Raw genomic sequence first — 6,000 nt, 5'->3', positions numbered from 1 at the left:
CTTCCTCTGATCACTGTTCAAACATTTCGGTACCCACTTCGCTGAAAGCTTGCGCATGTCTAGGATAGTGGTGATAACCAACCCAACACGCTCCTGTGAGATGTTAAGTATCTGGGCTATCTTTTTTGCGGATATTGGCCGGTCCTCAATAATCAGCTTATTGACAGCATCGCAGGTTGCCAGGTCAGTTCAGTTTGGGGGGCGCCCACTGCGGGGCTCATCTTCAACAGTGAAATTTCCAGTCTTGAAACGAGATATCCAGGTGTTGACAGTGCTGTAAGGAAGGACACTTCTCCCCCAGTGTTTGTGACCTCTCAGTGTTAATGTCCTTTGCCGACATTCCCTGGACAAACAAAACCTTCATGACGGCCCGTAACTCCAACGTGAACGTTGCTTATGCCTCTGCCATCACAGCTCCTCATTAAAAAAAAAAAACAGTTTTAGGAATCGCAGAGACCTGATATTTCCACAGTTACATACAAAGATATTAGGCTGTCATATGCCCCCACACTCATGTTTCTATTTCATCTGGAAGGGGCAAAACCAGGAACTTCTCAGCACCCCCTCGTATGAATCTAGGGTCTTGGAAACCATAAACTACCTACCAAAAATAACAGTTTCCAGGACCTGTCCTATATGTTTATTTACCAGGACAATATAGGAAGATTATTAAAGGCCAGTGGTTTTTATATATGATGTCAGTTTAAGATGATTTTGTGAATCTGACCTCCTACTGACCTGCTTTAAGAGTAATTTGTATTTCTCTAGACCAGTGGTCACCAAACTTTTGGGCGTCACAGACCACTAATTTCACGGACTCCGAACCGTGCATGCACAGAGCCCTGTGTCACTCAAAGGGGAAGAAACTTCCTCCAGAGTGACGTCATGATGCTAGAACCCACTCACTCCCCCATTGCTGGTCTGAGCCTGCGATGAGAGAGTGGGCAGGTTTTGTCCAGAGGCACAACCTGGCCACCGCTCTGAGCCTGCAATGCATACAGGAGACATGGTCCGCGGATCTGGCTGGTTGAGTCCCTGACCCCGCTGTGGGGTGCACCAACCAGAGCCACGGACCACCAAATATTTCTCACGGACCGGACCACCGGCTGACGACCATTGCCTTAGATTGTACTTCCCCAGACTTGATGTGAACTAAATCCTGTTGGCATAGGTTAGTTATATGTCGGTCCCGTGAATGTCAAAGTATCAGTTAAAACGGTTGAGAAAGACTGCTCTATACTGAGTGGGCATTAAAGAGGTGCAGAAACAGGTATTAAATATAAGTGGGTTGGCCAGGTGGGCAGCACTAAAATGAAACCTCCATGAGGAGTAGTACCCAAGTCTTATAGGAAGCAACATTTGGTGCAACGTATAATGTAAAATGTGAGTGGATGTAATGGCCATTATTTTAGGAATTAGGCCTGAAAGAATACATGCAGGTTTTACATCCCCTCTTTTGTATTGCTAAATCAAATAACTAAATATTCACACAAAACTATAAACTAATCTAACCAAAACCCTGTCCAGGAAATCAGAAGTTGGCTACCAGAACTGAAGGCAGAGCATGGTTTGACCAATATTAAGGTGCAACCTTGAATTAACCTAATATATTTTCAACATCCAGTACTATTTTGAGATAAGCCCTACATGTATGTGCTTTTATTACATACAGACAGTGCGCAAATTTTAAGTCAAGGATCTCTTTTGCTGTGGTTACTGTGTGGTTCTGAAATGTTAGCAGTGTACAAAAAATACAAAGTGGAACTTTTGTTCGCTGGACTTTTCCTATTACCTCAATAGGATAGGATTGTGGTGATTCAGAATTCTTCTTAGGACAATTGAACATGAACATAGTTATGGTATAAAAATCAGAATGTCCTAAATGAATACAAATGTAGCTATTTACAAACCTAAAAAAAATCACTGCAGAAAGGCAGCAAGAGAAAGCCTTAGATGACCATGGTTTATTTATTGTAGTATAGTTAACTATAAAACGGGAGGTTAAATCGTGTGAATTATTAATGATATAATCATTTACTTTGTCTTTGTAGAGAATGTGGCTGTACCCTTGTGGTTTCAGTGATCTATAGGCTGTAACGTGTTTATAATATATACAATGCACCTAATTGCTCTGGAGCTGCAGGAAATCAATGTTGGCTTTCATAAACTCTTTGAAGTGGGAGGTTATATTGGGTACTGCAAAGGGATACCCACCTTGTGCAGAGCAAAACCATTCCATGGTGGCCTTCTGGTGTAGATGAATATGTAATGCATTGCAGTGCAGGTTTAGTGCATTCACCCTGAACATAGCAGCACTGATACGTTTAACCTAATCCTCCACCATGTATGGGTAGACCTCAATGCATGAGAAAACAGCCAGACACCATTGGTACTATTTAATTCATTCAACACATAATAAATGTAGACTACGCCTGCAATGCACTAACTGCCTCGTCCTGCTATATAATGCTGAACATGAAAAACAACTGGGCAGAAGCAATACAAAAAATAAAATTAGTTGGTCAACAATATATTCAAAACCTGCCAAGGTCTAATAAAATGTGAATTTCATTGCATTGACTATAAAAATAAATGAGCCATAAGAATGGCCACCTACCTGTGTCTGCACTTTGTTTTTTTAGGGAACAGGTCAAAAGGTAAATATCAGCATCAATGGTTTATGCATATGATGATTGAGTCTAAATTAGATACTATAATACATAATCTGACCCAGAAAGCAACAATACACAGATATTATAACAAAACATTATGTAACGTGCCATAACTGTGCAGTGACAGTGTAACTCCAGTCAACTCACTTTTGTTACTGTGCTAAGCACACATTTGTGTCAAGACCAAATTATATTTTTTAAAGAATGAAACTTCCTTGAAATTACTTTGTCTGTGGCTGCCAAAAGGATCTTCAATGAAAAAATTGGTAACTACACAGCAACTTGTGATATACTTCATTTAAAAAAACGTGATATACCTACCGGTAGTACATCAGCTAGGAGTATGCAAAGTACAGCACAGCATACAGTCCCTGAATCAGAAGTATGTAAAGTACAGAACAATATGCAGCATCCATAGGTTACGAGTATGTAAAACATACCGGGCCCATGCACCAGGAGTATGTAAAGTACAGCAAACCATACAGTGTTCATAGATCGGGAAGATGTGATGTACAACATGGCATACAATGTCAAATGATCAAGAGAATGTAAAATACAGCACAGCATACAGTGTCCATGAATCAGGACTGTACAAAGTACAGCACAACAAACTGGGCCCATGGATCAGGAGTTTGTAAAATGCAGCATAGCATACAATGTTTATGTATCAGGGATTTGTAAAGTACAGCATAGCATACAATGTTTATGTATCAGGGATTTGTAAAGTACAGCAGAACATACAATGTTCATGGATCAGGAGTTTGTAAAATGCAGCATAGCATAAAATGGTCATGGATCAGGAGTATGTAAAGTACAGAACAATGTGCAGCATCCATAGGTTTAGAGTATGCAAAGCATAGCAAGCCCATGCACCAGGAGTATGTAAAGTACAGCAAACCATACAGTGTTCAGAGATCGGGAAGATGTGATGTACAACATGGCATACAGTGTCAAATGATCAAGAGAATGTAAAATACAGCACAGCATACAGCGTCCATGGATCAGGACTGTACAAAGTACAGCACAGCAAACTGGGCCCATGGATCAGGAGTATGTAAAATGCAGCATAGCATACAATGTTCATGGATCAGGAGTATGTAAAGTACAACGTGGCATACAGAGTCAAATGATCAGGAGTATGTAAAATACAGCACAGCATACAGTGTCCATTGATCAGGACTGTATACGTTACGGCACAGCTAACTGGACCCATGGATCAGGAATATGTAAAATCCAGCAGAGCATACAGTGTTCATGGATCAGAAATACAACACATCAAACATTGTTATTCATCAGGACTTTGCAAACTACAGCACAGTATACAGTGTACAGACCAGCAGTATACAATCTACAGCACAATGTTCAGGATTATACACTTGTTCCTCTTATGTTGCTGTTTAGTGGTAAGCAGAATGCTTTGGAGTATTTAGTGGCAGAATTCCCCAGTATGGATGATTAATGCCCAGTTCTTTGGGGTCAGAGGAAGTTTAGTAAGTGACATACACCAGTCAGTTAGAACATTAACGTACTAAAATTGTTTAAAGGAATGGGGACTGGTGAGCTGGCAACAGGGTCATGGGTGCTCAAGGTTAGTTGATGTTTGGGGAGGCCTAGCCTGTGTGGTCTGATAAGCTAACTGATAGCACATATTTCTGTAAAAGTTATTGCTGATGGTCATAGAAAGGTGGCAAAACACACAGGGCATTGCAATTTGCCATGTATTGGTCTGGACAGCAATCAGAGTGCCCCTTCTGACCTCTGTTTATTGACAAAAGCCATGTCAGTGTCAATACTGGACAATGTGTGAACATACATATTACCCAATATGACTTTATCTGCATATAGGCTGGATTACCTGATCATACTGTAAGAAGTTTGACATGTTGTCACTGTTTGCTGTAGAGGGATCCATCTTAGGCTGAGCACAGGCTGGCCAAGGGGGGAGGGGTAACTGATTGGTGATTGGAGGACAGCTGTGTGCAGGAAACATTACCTTTCCCCCACAGCCTATAGTGTCTGATCCAATGATACTCCATGTAGGGTGTTCAGAATTGTTTTATTTACCCAAATTAGAATTTAAAGAACCTTACTTTGACTATTGTGTTTTTAGATATTGCCATGGCTGAGGTTGTGGTGCAGTTATTGCTTTCTTATGCCAGTGAATGGCTGCCTTGGGATGGGGGACTCTACAAATAGTATCTACATATGGCAGCCCAATGAAGAATGAATGGGGGCAGCAATGTGAAGTTCAGTACCAGTCACTGCCACCGGCTATCAAATCTGCAAGAACCAGCGCTGTGGTGAAAGTGGCCGAGCAAAGGTGCCAGCTGCTGGAGTGACCCCATGGAGCTCTGAGCGTGCCCTAGATGTCCCAATACAGGAGCTCACAATCCCTACCCCAATCCCTACCATCATCATACATTATCATCCCCACATGGTCCAAGGCTTTTTTTTGGGGGGGGGGGGAGTTCAGTAAAGATTCAATTGGAACTTACAATATCAAATTTAGAAAACAGGAAACAAGTCATGGGATAAATATGATCTTTTTTTGATGTAAAAAAAAGCTTGTTACCTGGCTTTGCTTTGGCTTTCCACAAGTATATAAAGTGCTCCACCATTCATACTATGCTATGGTACTACAAGCTCATTCTAAGTGGCCCAGAACCAGGGAAGACTTATATGACAGGTGTGTGTTTTAATGTGACATCTGTGCCCAGTTTATTACCAGGTTTGGGGTTTCTGCCATCTTTATCAGCCATCCTGGGAAATGTGCACAGGAGGTAACTTATCATGGCACCAATGCATGCCATGAATTTATGCCCAGCTCAGTGTACAGGCTGAAGAAGGTTGGTCAACTGGAAGGAAGAAAACGGAATTCCAGGCATTAAATGTTTAATAATGCTGACATGGATAATACAACAATGTACATTATAGCTTAACGTCCTCAGAATTCATGTAAGCCCTCTACAGAGAGAAGGATCTTTTGTGATTGTTACCAGTGACAGATGAATAAATGAGTGCTGTAAACACAACATCATTCTGTGCTATGGAGAGAGGAGAGGAATGAGTAACACCCCACTGTGCTCTCCTCCAAAGGATAGGACATCAGTCATTCCCAATCAGTCGCTCATCAATCCATTGTGGCAGATTGATGAGTCAGGAGATAGCTGTACATATGTAAGATGCATCTGGGGTGCCATTAGGACTAAATAGTGAGATAGTACATTGCACAAATCGAAAGGAACCCCTTGTGCATGAAAACATACACACCTGCACTATTTTAGCAATGCATAACACTTCAACACAGAGTATTCACACATATACTACC

Source organism: Pyxicephalus adspersus, chromosome 10, assembly GCF_032062135.1.
Source record: "Pyxicephalus adspersus chromosome 10, UCB_Pads_2.0, whole genome shotgun sequence".
Lineage (NCBI taxonomy): Eukaryota > Metazoa > Chordata > Amphibia > Anura > Pyxicephalidae > Pyxicephalus > Pyxicephalus adspersus.
The sequence above is the reverse complement of the archived record's forward strand: the minus strand, read 5'-3'. Positions refer to the sequence as shown.